The sequence below is a fragment of the Cryptomeria japonica genome, unplaced genomic scaffold (assembly GCF_030272615.1).
Source record: "Cryptomeria japonica unplaced genomic scaffold, Sugi_1.0 HiC_scaffold_112, whole genome shotgun sequence".
NCBI classification, from domain to species: Eukaryota; Viridiplantae; Streptophyta; class Pinopsida; order Cupressales; family Cupressaceae; genus Cryptomeria; species Cryptomeria japonica.
The window spans coordinates 171,454-189,112 of record NW_026728934.1 but is presented as its reverse complement, the minus strand read 5'-3'; positions in this window follow the sequence as shown (position 1 = coordinate 189,112).

The following is a 17,659-nucleotide window of genomic DNA, read 5'->3' as shown; positions in this document are numbered from 1 at the left end:
AATTTAACTCTTGAGACAGTTTTCAGGCAACTTGTAACACAAGACTATCAATACAGAGGTTCCATTAAGTGATATAAGAACATGAAGAAGCAAATCTTATATTCAATTATAACAACTTGTGGTGGCACACTGTATTAAACCCTTTATCAGATTTATCAAGAGGACAAAATGAAATTCATCAACACAAAAGTATACACGAATTCTGGAATTGAAACAGCGAATCTTGTATATTAATTTTTGGAGAGTGAATGCATACAATAGCTACACTTACAGATACTCCATTACACAGTGATTGCTCAAAATGATACTTCCATTCCTACAGACTTCTCCAATACGGACATCCCATAGCCCCTACAAGCAGCCTGACAGATTGTGAATTGTTTTGGATCACTTTTTCTTTTAATTGAAAAAGACTCCCTATAAATACCTGATCTAAAAGACATATGTGAAAGGACACACCCTTTCTCATACAAGAGGGAGTTACAAACAATTATTTTTCCAAAGGACACATCCTTTTGTGTACAAGATAATTATATTTGAATCCCTAAAATGCACACTAAATAAAGCTTTAATAATGTTCTTTATAATCTTTCACTTTGATAAAATTCCACTTCCCCTCTTGAACTCCTTGATATTCCTCGTCACCAAACTTTGATAAAATATCCTGCACACAAACTAAACCAATCAAATTCATTGGTTTAAAAAATTAATTACTCTCGATTAGGTTTTGCTTATGAAAGATTAATAATCCCTTTCCTAATGCAAGATCAATCCTCCTTAATCAAAGTATATCATCAAGAGGATATTTTACAAAGCGATTTTTATACTTGGGACTTTAAAAATATTAATTCATATAATAAAACAAAATATTTACCCAAGTATATATTTCCAAATAATAACAGAAGGTAAAATACTTTATAATAATACTTCCCTTGGAAAATGGTAAGCATGGATAAATATTCCAACTTTGCAATACCTTTTCATTCTTTTAGGGCAACTTCAATTCTTTTTGACATATTTTATCATATAGAACATATACTTGCAAAAAACCAATCAAACCACTAACTATATGATTTAAATAATTTACCCTAATAAATATATTCAATTTATAAACTTAGGGAAAATAAAATGCATATGGAAGGATCACTTAAATAAATAAATGCTTTTCATCATTTTACTTATGGTAAAAATACATTTTCTCTAAAATAATAATAATCATGTTTTAATCTTGCATAAAATCAATCCTAATATATACATGTTCCATTTTATTCACTTAGGGTGAAAAATATAAATGATCAAATGATAATATCAAAATGCTAAAATTTATTAGGTCATCAAATTAAAGATTTAACCATGGTAAAAGAACTTAAAAAATATAACTTCCTTTGTGATAAAATATATCCCTTTATAACCTCTCAAAAGGTAATTTCAAAAGATAATATTGAAAACTATTATTATTGTATCAAATGTTGTAAACAAGATTTCTTTTACCAAGGTGCTCCTGAAAATCATCAAATTATAATATCAAAACATTAAATTAAATTTCTTGAGTAAGGGATACTTCCTGTTAATATGCACCCAAGAAAAATAATTTTTGCCTATAGTATCCTGCACAAAACATAAAAAAAATAAAAATCAACTAGCTTGATAGGTCATATGTTCCTATTTCATAGGGATACATTTAATTAAATCATTGATAATATTTTCCCCATGCAAAATAAAGTAAATGGAAACTTTTTGAGTAAACATTCAAATAAGAATATTAAAGATTTGAGAGTGTTTTTACTTTCACTTGAATAATTTCCAAAGTAACAAGAAAGTTGCCATAATAACCTCTTGAAATTAATTTTACCTTTTAACTTAATAAATCAAAAGCAAATGATTAAAACATACCTACCTCCGCTTGATAAAAATACATTACCTTGGGAATTGTGGAAATATTTGCAAATTATTATCCATACTAATTTACCCTAACAAACATTTTCAAATAATACAATAGAGCAATTGGTAAAAGGGGAGGGTAGGTATGGGTAGTTAGGAAGGTCGGGTTGAGAGGTTGAGTGTTCAACTCCCTCTCCATGTTGCAGGCCGTCACTTTCAAATCTGGGCCGATACTCAATGGCTTTTACTCGTCGGGCCCCAATGTATCCCAATCATTTATTTAAAAAAATGATTTAATATTTCACCTTTTGAGATAAAAACTTTTTACTTCCTTCTACCAACTATAAAGTATTTGATCATTTGATTTGCTCAAACGTAAAATCTTTTGTTTCATGTAACACAAATAATTTAAATACTATAATATTAATTGGAGGAAAAATATAATATTCAAAATTAAACACTTCCTAATTAATATTATACCCAAGAAAAATAATTATAAAATATAAATAAAATGGCTTTCATAATTCATTCAGCGCGATACTCCTGCAAAAGGAAATTTATTAGTATTCTACTATAATCATTTTGACAAAAAATTGAAATTGTATATTGCAAATTTGAAGAAATTGTATTTAGATTAGCCTCATAAAACATATCAAATGATATCGTATGAATTTTAAATTTGAAACATAGGTCCTCATATATACATAAAATATAGAGGAATAATTAATATGACATAACAAAGTTCAGATGAGAAGAAGTAATGGTTCAAAAAGGCGTACCTGGCTTGATTCCGTATTTGCAACCATATACATACCTGGAAATCAACCACCTTGTTCATGCATCAAAGTAAGTTGCAGGGAACTCAGAGTGGAATAGATACTTGATCTAAATAATTGCAGAGAGAGATTTGCTTCCTAGTATGAATATGGAACCTTAAAAAATAAATTTTTTAAGGGTCCAACAATACCAAGGATTAATTATTCAAAACAAAGTGTCCACACGATGTCTTCGACATTACCAAGTGTCTTCCATATTATTCCAGGTACCGGTGAACATTATATCCTGCCCGTGAACCATATATCAGTAACTGTTGCACAGTTTACTTGCTTGCCGGTGAATGTTGCTGGATCTTCAAAGTGCTTGTATTCAGTAGGTTTTGACATCAATGACAAAACCATACCAAAATACCAACACCAGAGCCTACGGGCATCACTTCGTTTTACTCAACCATTTCCGTCATGGGGAAAAGGTTAGCCTTCTCTATTACCTTAAATGCTCAATGGATCATACTATAAAGGAGATCCAAAAGGACCCTAAGGGTGATTATGCCCTCCATCAGGGGCTCATGGTCCTGGTTTATAAAATGCTCAAGGGGAAGTGCATTGAAAATCCTATTAAGGACAAAAATGCAAGAGATGTGACAACAGAGAGTGAAGCTAGCAGTTTTAACTTTGAATCGGAGATCGAGGGAGAATTAGAAGAAACTAGCAAAAAAGGGAGGAATAGGGCCAAGAAGAGAAGGATTATTGTGGAATCACGTATGTTAGATTCTGAAACCGACTCCTTTGAGAAAATAATTGTTAAAAAAAAGAAAGGGAAAGCTACTGGAAAATAGGCTCAGAGAAAGAATACTAAAAAGGGTAATAATTCTGATATCAACTATATTCTGGTTGATTCTGAGGAGGAGACTGAAGAAAACAAGAAGGTTGAGAGTCAGGATAAAGATGGGGAGGGCAACCCGGTTATGGACAATATAGAGGCCGTGAATACCACAAGTCTACATAAGGAGGATAAAGGGGATAAAAGTGGCAGTGGTGACAATGATACTGTTAAGGCCTTCTGTGAGACCATCGCGACCATGGTGAAGGATATCAATAGTTTGAAAACAGATACTCAGGCTATTGCTAGAGTTACGGTTGGTGATAAGCCCTTGGCTGAACATGTTAAAGAATTGGTTGCTATTCTACATAATACGGAAGCTATTGAATGTATGGTTGGAAAATTCATAGCTACGGAAAAAAGGTCAATGAGATGGGAGATAGAAAGGAAATGGAAATCAAAATGAATGATTTCGACAGTAGAATTGACAGGTTGGAACACAACATCAAGAAGAATGCTGACCAAAATTTCCAAATCCTCAAATCGTCGGTGGACAACATGAACATCCTTATCAATAGGTTCGAGAACAAAGCCGAGAAGGATGGTGATAAAGAGTAGCTGGACAAGAAGGGTCATGAAAGGGGGACCAGAGCCAACATGAAGATTAAGGGCGACATCAAAGGTCGTGAGCTGGAGGAACTGAAGACCTCAGCGAACAACATGAAACAAATGGTTGTTCACGCTGAGGAAATTATGAATAGTATCTAGATTTCAGTTGGTGTCCTGGCTTCTGTCTTTTTGTTGTCTACGTGCTTTCCTTTCACTGTCTGTTCCGGGTTTTTAATGTTATGTTATGTTAGCTGATCCCTATCGATGGGCTCATTTTCTCTTTTTGAATTGATCAGACACTTTTTATAGCTGATCTATTTTCTTGGTTTGTACAAGGTTCGGGTACCTTTCAAATATCCGCTTTTACTTAATCAAAACAAAGAAGGTTTTAATTGAGAAAGGTATCATCAATATATTCAAAGAAAATAAAAAAGATTTGAAAGGAAATGATAAGCCACGATTTTGGAACAATAACAAGAACACAGTAAATGATGGTGTTTTAGATTCTAACACAGTGAGACCAAAAATCACTCTTTCAGGACCAAGTTCTTCTATAAACAACCAAGTAAATACTCAAGAAACTTCAAAACCATGAAGGAAATACACCCCATTGGGAGAACCACTTGAGTCGGATTTTAGGAAGCTAGTAGAAAACAAGCTAATAAAAATCCCAGACAATCCTCCATATGAACCAAAAGTCAAACCAAATTGGTAGAATGATGATGAGTATTGTGAATATCACAAGAGCAAGGGACATAAAACAAGAAATTGCCATCACTTGAAGAACATTATTAAAGATCTTATTGATAAAGGTGACATTGTGATTGATGGACATACATCCAATCAAGAACATAAGATGTTTAAGGAACCATCCCCTAAACATGACAACGGAAAATCGAAAGCCACAGATAATCAAGCCAACTATACCAGAATGTCCTATGACTACGATCCAATCGTTAACCACATTTTAATGGACAAGTATGTTTTTACTATTATCATAAAGGACAAAATGCTTGAGAGTTCTACCCAAAGAACCAAAGTTATCCTAAAAGGCATTGGAACTTCTTTTGAATCTACCTTTGAATGTAATGTCACAATTTGTCGTGGTAAGGTCACCCTGTAAGGTGCTCCAGCTAAAATGACCACTTCCTCATCGGCCAAACCTGAGTACAACCTAGTAGAACAGTTAGGGAAGACACCCGCACTTCTCTCAATCCTAAAATTGTTGCGTATCTCTGCTTCACATAAAACCATACTTGACAAAGTCCTAAGAGAAAATTTTGTACCCACTGATCTGAACGTGGACCAATTTCTAGTCATGGTGGGATACCTTTCCGTTCCGCATAACCTTACATTTACATAAGCTGATGATGCTTCCATAACCTAGCCTCATAATGCACCTCTACATATTGAAGCCTTTATCTATAAAAACTGCCTCAAATGAGTCTTATAGATGGAGGAGCAGGTCTAAAAATTTCTACATTGAGCACTATTAAACAATTAGGATATTCTGAAAAAGCTATAAATTCTACACATGCAATAACCATAAAATCATATGATGACAAAGAGCATTCATCCAATGGCATAGTCACCTTACCTATTAGAGTAAGGTCATTCGTGAAGGATGTGGTTTGTCAAGTCCTTGATCTAGATCTCACATACAATATACTCTTGCGATGCCCATGGATTCATGAAATAAGAGTTGTTCCCTCAATATATCATCGATGTATCAAGTTCCCATACAATAGATTTGAAGTGACCATCAAATGTGATCCGAATCCATTCATATATTGCGATAACCTACGAGCAAGATTAGAAATAACAATCCTAGTCAATCGATAAGTTGTTCCATCTTCAACATATGTTGATCCTAAATTGTTGAAAGCTTCTACATCCAAACAAACAGAGATCAAAGAAAAGTTCAAGATTAAAGACCTGTGATGTGGTGAATATATCTTTCATGGGATGGTGGAGATAGAGGTAGATGACAAAGGTGAGGTGCAATAGCAGAGAGGAGGGTAGTTCAGAGGAGAGATGGAGAGAGGAGAGACATGCACATGTAGTTCGAGGTAGAGGTGGGCTGCCGTTACAGGCGCCGACAATGCAGGTTCCCAAACAAGGATAGAGAAAGGGATAAAGTGAGGAGAGAGAAGAGGAGGAGGATGAGCTACTATCCTCAAGAAAGATCTACCAGGGACAGGCAAATGAGATTTAGGATCTAGAGAGGGATGTGGCTAGGCTTAGGAGTCAGCTGAGGGATACTGAGCAAGAGACGGATCAAGATATTCAATGCTACATGAAGGATGAGGAGGCATTGAGGGTAGGTAGGCGAGCAGCAGAGGACATTGGGGCTGGATATTCCTATGTTCTATGAGCAGGGGAGGAGATAGCCTACTGGAGAGACTTGTATTATGGAGTTGTGCCTCTTGATCAGTGGACTAGGAGCTTCCAGATACCATCGCGGGCTACAACAACCACTGGAGGGAGAGATAGGAGTCATGCGTCTAATGGTGGGGTCATGGGTCCTCCACCACCAATAAATAGAGGGGGCAGGAGAGATGATTCTAGAGCAGGGAGTTCCAGGGCTCAAACTCCGTCAAGGTCAGTTGGCTCTGAGGGAGGGAGTTCATCATAGCCTTAGATGGCTCCCAAAGTATTAGTTTTTTGTATCATTTTTGTATGATGATGTAGACACTTTCGAGTGATTGAAGCTATATGATTTCGACATCATTGTATCATGAAACTTATGCTTTTTGAGATATTAATATGAGATGATTCATCCTTGCAGCAACTATATGTATATGTACCGATGTGATGTTGCTTCTATGTGATGTATGTTTCTATGTGTTAATGCAATTTATGATTCTATGATGTATCGCTTATGAGATACATGTATCTATGATGTTTACGATAGGAATGCAGTAATATATACATGATGAAATGCAATATTTTTACATTCTTTTATGTTTTATATGTTATGCAAATGTGAATGTATGAAATACATATGAATATGATAATGCAAATAACTATTTACATGATGAGAATGTAAAATGTGCTAACATGTGTTGTGTTATTATTCTGGCATTTTATGTTGTATATGAGAATGTAGATACTAACTAATGATATATGCAAGATGCAATGCGATTGTGATATATATATCTATGTATGAAAAGCTAATATGTGGTAATGCAGGTGCAATCTACATGAAATGAAGATATTTTTGGCGTGTCATTATACTCAGTCATGTGATAGTAGGCTACATGGAGTCAGGAAGGATGATGGAGGTCAATCATGAAAGGGGGATGGAAGATAGAAGATATGGAAGTGAAAGAGCTTCTTGTGCTTTATCATCATTGAGCTTTATTATGGAAAATAGGTTATGACAATCGAGGCCTAGGTTCGACCCAGAAAGTCATTGTACCCATTTGCATGGAGATCAGACAGTCACAAACAAGGAATGTCCTAGTTCATACTATACTTAGAGTGTCCTAATATCCTTGGACAAGTCACAACATTACTAAGAGACAATCCACAAAGAACAAAACAATAGGTGAACATATCCTATCCTCGCCTTTCTAGTCAAAGACATCCTAGAGATAGAATCTCTAGTCAGAGACATCCCGAAAAAGCCAAAAGACATGTCACCAAAAGATAAAATCAAAAGAAAACCAAGACTCGACACCAACATCCATTGTAGTCCTCAAGTTTAGTGTCTCTTGTCACTTGTATAAGTCTATTTAATTTTGGTCATAATGTTTAGTTTGAAAAAAAGGATAGATAAAACTGAACCATAATGTTGTTTGAGTCTACTGAAAGATTTGATTTGTTGAAGCCCATTGTTGTTGTTTACATCTCATCTAAAACTGACTTAATCCATAAAATTGATACTTTATTACGGAGAAGATGAAACTTTATTGCTGATCTTTGATGTAAGTGTTGCTTTATTCTGGATTGTGAGCAGATAGACTGAAGAAAACTGGGAGAAACTGTACTCCTCGAAACGTGTGATGCTCTTAGTTCCATACCCATCACTAGACTTAGGATTTAGGAGCTAATTTATAATGGATGGAAAGGGGTGAAAAAGAAGGATTATACAAATAAATAAATATTTTTTAAATCATAGGCTATGTCCTCCCATGCTCGTAGAACATAGGCATATCCAGCCCAAGTATCCTTTGTTTCTCGCCTACCTACCCTCAATGCCTCCTCAACCTTCGTGTAGCACTGGATAGCCAGATCCCTCGCTTGCTCAGGGTCCCACAGTTGTATCCCGAGACTAGCAACATCCCTCTCTAGATCCCGAATCTCATTTGCCTGTCCCTGGCAGATCTCTCTCAGGGATAGTAGCTCATCCTCCTCCTCTCCTCCCTCATCACCTTGTCCCTATGGTTGTCCCTATCCCTGTCCCTGTCTTGGAACCTACGTTGTTGGCACCTAGAAAGGCAGTACACCTCTACCTATGACTACATGCGCCTATCTCTCCTCTCCTCCATCTATCCTCCGAACTACCCTCCTCTCTCCTACTGCACCTCGCCTCCATCATCCGCCTCTACTTTTACCATCCTCGCTATCATCTCCACCATCCATGCATTGTACTCGACATCCACCCCTGCATCCTCCACATCTGCCAAAATAACCCAAGGCATGGGACCATCTTGCATTTGTGGCACTACCTGATCATAAGACAATAACGGACCTAAATGTGGCTGATCTCTCACTGTCCATGCATACATCCCTGAGCCATGTGGCATCCAATGTCTCCTATTGAACTGCTTGCATACTCTATCTATCAATTGTCACTCAATGATATATGGTGTCCTCCCGATTAGATACCTAATCCTAAACACATATGGCAGATCGACTACGTCATCCTCCCATTCCTCATAATCTTGGTAAGGCCTCCATACTAGACTGTCTATCTCATCAATCATTTAGCGCCAATACTCTAGCCTCCCAATCCGTGGCTAGGAAGTAATCATATCATACAAATGTACATAACTGTGCCCATGTCCCCTACCTCTAAAGTGTATCATTCATGTAACCAGAAGATGCTCATATGCCCATACCTGCAATAATGTCACTCCACACCCCAATCCCACTGATCCGTGATACACAAACTGATGCAGCTTATAACACAAGTATGACAGTAGACATGACCCCCATGCAAAACTGGTGTGCTCAGTCACCAATGTCTCCAGAGTCCTCCCCCATCCCACAACCAACCCTTGTGTCACCCTATCCATATAGAAAAACCCACTGATAACTCTTGCGAGCACCACCAGTAGAGCCAATCCTGTAGCTATCATTGTATCCTAGGCCACATGTCATGCTCTCATTTCTAGTCCTGGATCCTAGAACACTCATCTCAATGCCTTCCTATCTCCCTCTCGATCATAGGGAACCAACTCCCCATCGATCGGTATCCATAGTATCTTATACATATCCTCTAAAGTGATTGTCATCTCACCCATTAGAAAATGAAACGTGCATGTCTCTGAGTGCCATCTCTTGGTTAATGTAGTCAACAAACCCATGTTTGCTTGAAACTTGGGCATATACATAATATATTACAATCTCATGGCCTCAACTACGACTCTATCCTCCACTGTCAACTCTAGTCGTAATCCCTGAGTCAAAGGATATCTCTCCCATGACTCGAGCATCGGTAGGTCCTCTTGCAACCAATGAAATCAACTATGTCAATCCTAGTAGTACTCCCTATTCATCACAAAGTGCTTCTTTTTTATCCTAGTGCTTATATTTATCATACTGAACTCTATCCTAGTAGTACTCCCGGTTCATCACAAAGTGTTGCTTTTATCTTATCTTTTAGGGCACCTACTTGAGTGCATCCTCTTGAGTATCTTATCCAATTGACAACGTATATTTTATCATAGAATTGTCAATTTCAGCCCAATCCAATTGACAACGTATGTTTTATCACATAATTTTCAATTTATTTGGTACACCCTGTTCATCGCAAAGTGCCTCGCTCTATCCTATCTTAGGGCCTCTGCTTGAGTGTATCTTCTTGAGTAGTTTCTTGATTGACAACATATGTTCTATCACACAATTTTCAATCCTAGCCCTATCTATTGTCCAAGTCTACCCTAGAGGACCTATTTGAGTGTATCCTCTCAGCAGCTTATCCAATCGACAATGTATGTTTATCACATAACTGTCAATTTGACCTTGAAGGTGTAAACATGCTTTAAACTTACACAAATGTGCCTTCCCTGCACATACATGCCTAAAACACACAGACGTGTCTCTATCTTTCATAAGCGCGCCTTCTCAATATAGACATGCTCGCATGTGGCACAAACGCCTTTGAAATCATAGACGCATTTAAACTAGACACAGAAATGCCTATCCTTCCCAGATGCGCTTGGCACCAACACAAACACACCTTAACTTTTTTACCCTCCACTTGGCATTTTATATCCCTACCTAACATGCATTTATGATAACAATTAATATACCAACATAAAAGGAGGTTTTGTGGTGCTCACCAGCTCTCTTGCATATGCTAGTCTCTGATATCGGTGAACACGGTCGAATCAATGTACTAATGTCATCGTTGCTAACTTCTCTCTGCTCGCTCTGCACTCTGATCTCTTAGGTGTGTGGATGACAATGAGGATTTTTTCCCTCATGGTCTATCTTATAGACTACCCTATCCCTAGTCTCCCGAGTCAGTCTTCTTTATCCCGTGACTCTGTCACTCTATCCTATCTTGTTAGTCCTTTCTAGCCTTTCTTTCTTATCGAGAGATTGTCTGCGATCTTTTCAAACATTTTCATGCACTCTCTCGAGGGGGAATATCATTCCCATAATGGGGCAACTTTGTATCAGTTTATCTTATCTTCTTTGAGTCAACACGACAAGCTACATTGTCTCAAAGAGGGGCAAGATGTAGATACCTAAAATTGTCTTGTTTAATTAAATAAATATTTTTTATTTATTTAATTATTTAAGCCTAATTCTTCTATTAATTAAATAAATCGTTAATTAATTAATTAATTAATTAATCCTCTTCTAAGTATTTCCTCATTTAAATAAATACTTTTATTTATTTAAATTGTCCTTTTCCCAAATTAAATAAATACTTATTTATCTAATTGACCCCATTTCCTCTACTAATTAAATAAATCTTTATTTATTTAATTAATTCATTATCCTTTTCTACCCATGACAGATGTCATTCATCTCTTAATTCCTACACTACCTACCCCCTTTATCATTTTATTATTTCCTCTACCTACCCTCTAATCCTAGCCGACCATTTATCTTTACACCTCTTAATCTTATCCCTCCATTTCTTATAGCGTCTTCTATATAAGAGGATGCTTCTTTCATTATGAACCCTAATCATTCGAATTAACTAATGAGCATTCTAATCGATCTTATGCAATCAAGCCTTTTTGCTATCAAACTATCAACCACATTTCCGTTCTTTGTTGAGCTCTTAAGAACACCTAAAATCTGAGAGAAAATACATCAACCAAGATCAATAGAGATAGGAAAAATGAAGATTCAAACCTTAGTTGACATGTGATGGTATAATCTTTTTGATTTTGTTGATTTGCATTGTCTCAGGTAATCTTCATATGTTATGGTGAATCTTTGTTATTGTTAGGCTAGAGTTTTGTGGATTAATTCATTTAGTCTTTCAATATTGTTGTTCCATTATCAACTTTTCACCATACACAGATAGAATTAAGGTTGACAAAAAATATTAAGAAGGTTTGAAGAACATTATCGAATGGTTTTCTAAGATTTGCAAATTTCCTATTCCCTTAATGTTTGAATGATAAAATTTGATGTTGTAGACATTTGATTGGAACTATATTTATATTCTTTCTTGTCATTTCCTTTTTTAAAATATATTATTGTTGACATTTTGAAGGGTTCAAGGAACTAGGTGAGGCCCCACAATTCCAATCATTAGATTCAAAGAGTTAAAGTTCAATTATTTTTACATGAACACACAAATTATACCACATGAATATTTGAAGCTAATTTCATAGTTATTAGTAGACTCACTATGTCTCTAGGACCATTTAGTTAAATTAGTTAGTTGTTTATAAGCCCATATTGATACATAAGTGTTGTATGAGAGTCGGGGCTAACTTGCCAATATAATGGATATAAATAGGAGCTAAAGATTAGAATTATTCAAGGGCATAGTCCTTAGAGTTCATGGAAATAATTTAGGTAATGTTTTATCTTCATATGCAATATCTAGCATGTATCATTGAAAACTTGGGTGAACTTTGTGACCAACATTCTCATAATATAGTTCAAATATAGCTACAATAAATCCAATTGGCAATCAATGTGTAACAACTTCGAATGCAAAAGATGTGCAATGTGGAGGATTATATGCAATAGAGTCAAAGATACCTGCATAGTATCCACCTTCTTCTTAAGTTGATTAAACTACTTGACTAGTTTATTAAAGGATCACTAAAAGTTCAACTAGTAGTGATATAAGAAGCATTGGTAGAATAGAGGATGTCTAAAGAGAGCAAGAGGTAAGAAAGAATGGAATGGTAGTGGAAAGAAAAATCACACCATAAATATATAGTTGTCATAAGATGATAATAAATAATGATACGAGAAATAGTAGAAATACTTTATGAATATGAATAAACGAAATCCAACTTTAAATAAAAAATATAACTTAAAAATAAATTATGACAATTTAATAACATTACAAGTCATGCGCATAATACACAATAATTATTTCACCCTTCCTATATACCATTAAATGTAAACCTTTCTCAACTCCATACAAACTTAGATATCATTTTATTCCTCAACTACATTTGATAAAATTATTTTATCCTTTATGATTTTAAAGATGTTTATACCCTATTCTGAAGCCCCCATTTGGTACAGGCAAGGAAGATGCTAGTAAAGGTAGTAGAGTCTGCATTTAGAATTTGGTTGCAAGTTACCTTGCAATCAAGAGGCTCAAGTTTGGCCTCACACCTGCGTAATTGTTTGAAAATGTGTAACATATTTTTTTCTTATCCTGCAATCATAGTATTCAGTGAGACCACATTTTAGTGTTTTGTTATCAATGCGCTCAATATCGCTGCTTCAAATACCTTAAAACTGAGTATGAATGCCACTTATCCCAAACTAATTAGAGGATGTGGAAAAGCCAGAGTATTTCCAACTATAACTAATCCCCTTCCCTTATGATCCGATTCTGATGGGTGTCAATGCGCTCAATATCGCTGCTTCAAATACCTTGCAACCAATGTCTTGTATTATGCGATCATATGCATTCACCGGACTTTTAAGTGGAAAAAGTTTGGATTTGAAATTAACATGAATTGAACAGGAATGGCCGTTGCCCATAGTTACCACATATAAATAGTGTGTGCTGTAAAATTCCTCCCATCATTTTTGCTAATTTTAACCAAAAGAAATTGGCAGGGGTAAAATTCCTCCCTTCACAGGGCATTATATTTTGAAGAAAATGGATTGTGATGGTGGAGGTGAAGGGTGGTGCAACTACTGTTAATATTATTGTCAATCCTTTGAGAAACTAGGGCCTCAAAATGTCTGATCTACCCTGCGTACCACCCAGAGCAACGCAGAGGAATTCTTTTGATTACGCCACGTGACAAGCAAGGTAGTTGAGATGGTCATGTAGGGTAAGTTTGGGGCAAATACTGAGTGACTCAATATACCGCACAAGGTAAGGTTTGGATGGAGGGGCAAACCTCTCTGTGCTATCCCGCAACCCACAATAGAGTATCTCAAGCACCATGTGGGCTAAGTGGGTATGCAGAGCAATGGCAGTGATCTTCTTATCTCACGTGGTAGAAGAGGCGGCCCAAAACACCATGCGGGATAAGCTTGACAGAAACTAAGAAACAAACGCAAGTCAAAGAAATGAAAACGGGATAGAACAAGATTAGGGCAACATAATTTGAAGGTGAAGTTTAGAGTTGTGTAAAAAAAAAAATGCTCCCACAGCCGCCATTGTTGCAGGGAGTCATCCCCTTTAGCAGAGAACTTAGCGGAGATCCTTCCCCCGCGCCATAATCTCATAAAATGGAAATCATTATCTGCTCAGTGGGTGGAGGATGATTATCAAATATCAATTTGGAGCTATGTGAATGGCCTCCATGCCCAGTGATTCTTCGAATCAACGCCATCACAGAGACTAACTGCAAATCCAGACCTTTCAAAATGCAGGTTGTGAGTTTTTCACCTCCATGCATCGTGTCTTTTATGGATTGTAATTGGAATTTATGAGAAGATAGGTGCGCAGTTTAAAGACTCAAACATTCTGTATGGTCCTATGCATTATTTTCTGTGTATGGAGATATGGGCAACACTCAAGATTGTACTCAGAGCAAATAAGAAAGCAACTCATATGTGTTGAGAATTCATAGATGGTAAATAGCTAAAGATTTTGCCTCTTATTAATGAAGCATGTTGCCAGGGTTTGGATCCATGAGAAATCTTTGCATTTTGCATGCTCTTATTTGGTTTATTTCCCCGGTCCCAGACACCTAGTTGCTCGGCTATGTTGAAAATATGGGAGATAATTGGGATCCCCAATCTAAATGAGCACATGGCTACTTGAGATTGGTTCACAGGTTATGTATTTACCAATAATGAAATATGGGAGGCGATCATGTCGTTTGGGTATGGTTAATATTTGCATGATCATTGTTTGAGGTTCGAAGGTAAGAGAGAGGCATTTTAGAAAGATGGGCAACATGATATTACACATTCCCAGTAGTCTCCAAATCAAATATGAATTATTCACATATGCAGATGAGCGCATTTCTATTGTGCATACCTTTTATTGTTTGCAGGTTATTAACACAGTAGGACTTGTTCTTGCTGTGATAAGCTGTCCAAATGTTTTTTTGGACAATTTGCAAAGGAAAATTTGACCACAAAGGTTTGTTAAGGTGAAGTCGTGAGCTCCTGCCTAGCTTTGAAAGGTGTCTGATCATTATACCTAAGGTTTTCAAACATTGTGCCCCATGATATTTCCAAAAGATGGGAAAGTGCCCGACATAAAACAAATGAAGGCTAACATGAAAGGGCATGAGAAAATTTCAAGGGAGGACAGTTAGAGTTTTGTTTTTAGTTTTTATATGCTTTATGTCATGAATAGTTGCAATCAAAGATGCAATTAATGAATATTGGTTTCTTTACTATTGTCTCCAACATTTATTGGATTTATTTATGAAATAGATAATCAAGGATTGTTTGGTTTGTCCCAGCAAGTCTGGTGTTCATTCTATTTTTGCTTCTCTTTAAGGAAGAGATTAAAATGCTTGAGTAGGATGTTGCGTAATGTCTTTTACATGCAGGATCATTAAGTATTATTGCAAGAAAAACTAAGCTAATGGGTGTTGATGTGAGGCATTAATACTTAGATTTTACTAATTACAATTCAAACAATTTGGGTGTAAGGTTGCATATTGAGAGTAGACTATGCTTCCCACTAGATGAAGGCACTGGTTATGTGTTTATTTTTAGATTTTCATAATCATTTTATCTCCAAGTCTCTTTTATTTTCAGTTCATAGGAGTAGGTGTAGAGTAGAAAACTTATCCCAAGTGTTGAGTGGTAGTTGACAAGCCAGGATTGTAGCCAAATCTCAGTTTCATGCACTTTCCTTGGCATATACACATTGGGATATCTACTAAAATCAGTGATGCCTTGAGTGTTGGCAACTATAAGTTATTTCGGCATTGCTTAGGTATACCTTCCTTGGTCTTGCAGATCCAAAAGTGTTGGAGATTTCAATTTTGTGACTCAATCTCGTTCATTGGCCAAATCCATCCTTAAACCTATGGGTGGGAAAGTGGATAAATCTCTAGGGTTTGGGGATCTGTTGATTTGGGAACCAAAAAACTGGCGACTCTATTGGGGATAAGATAATGAAATGTCTTAAGTCTCCAGTAAAATTTATTAATTTATCATTCTAAAGATTCTAGTGGCCTCCCCATTTGAGGTGCAACCAACAGATTGGTGACTCTACTAGGGATCAAAGTCATAAATCCATATGGGAAGAGGCAACAAAGTGAAGAATCTAAACTTTTGTTTTAGATGTTGAGTGGTTTTCAGCCTGGATGGTCTCTTATAGAAGCATGTTTGAAGAAGTTTCAGGTAGCTTTGCTGAAGAAAAGAAGACACAGAATGAAAGAAGACCTTGAATAACTTTCAGTTGTTCAAAAGAACATTCCTCGACAAATAGGTGGTGACTCTCACATTCAAGAACCTCAAGAACAAATCGAAGAGCTTATATTTGAAGATCTTTTCAGCCAAAGAAATAAGGCATCAACTGCTGCAACTTTTCCAAGTATTTTCTTTTGAAGTTTTTGTGAAAACCATAATGTATAAAGTTCTAAAATGAACCCTTATTTGGTGTTACAACATTGGTAAGAAGGGAAAAATAGTTAGTTTCCAACTTTCATGCTTCTTTGTGCTAAGTTTTAGTCAATGTTTTATGTTGAAAGATGTGTGTTATGTTGTCATAGGTTCATTTAGAGAGTCCTTAAGTCCTATTTTCAGTGATTATTGTATCATCTTTGCTTAAGACTTTGTTTGAAAGGAAAGATTCATGGTAAAAATGCAATTGCAAATTGTTTTTATGAAGAGTTGTAAAGTCAAGAAATATGTATTGTCCTAGTTTTGATCTAGGCATAATGAATAATCAACAACTTGAGAAAGGTCCATCTAGAACAGTGTTCATCCGTGAGAGATATAGACCTTTAAATTTCACACATTCAGGGATACCCAAATCCCTTTCCCATGGAGCTCAAAGATCAAGTACCCTTGTTTCATGCAAGCGATTCTGAGTGAACAACCAAGCACATACAGTCATTCAATGAGTTTGTTGAATATTTCTAGATTCATGCTGAAGATGTTGTCATGAAGTATTTTGTGAGCTCTTTGAGAGATAGTGTGAAGGATTGGTATGAAAGTCTACCCTCGCAAAGTATATCTTCATGGCATGATTTCCAAGGCTATTCTTGAGTTGGTTCGATGATGACAATGAATTCTATGGATAACCCTTTGAGTCTCAGAATGTACCAACATATGAGAATGTAGTGTATGCACAAGAGCAACATGTGTCAAGTGTTGATAATGCTTTTCAATATGTGAATGTCCCTGCTATGCCTATGTATATTCCTCAATATTATGAGAATTTTTGTCAACCTTGAGTCACATATGAATGTAGTCCAAGTCTTATGAATCCAGTGGCATATGTTAGTGTGTAGATGAATATCAAAAGGTTAGAGGTAAATTAGCACATGCACTATTGTCAAGGTTTTGGAAGGAATTGCGAAGCATTCTCGTAAGCTTTACACTTGAATATTCAACATGGAATGATTTATTCTTGCAAATTTATGAACCTAACGCTATTCATTGGCCAAAGGAGTTGAAACAGTTGGTCTAGATCATATTATTGGATGGATTGACATGATTGAAGGTTTCAAGTCTAAGATTGCACTTAATAATGAACATCAATTTGCTGACAATGAAAAGATGGAACAAGAAAGTGATGAGAATATGCAGA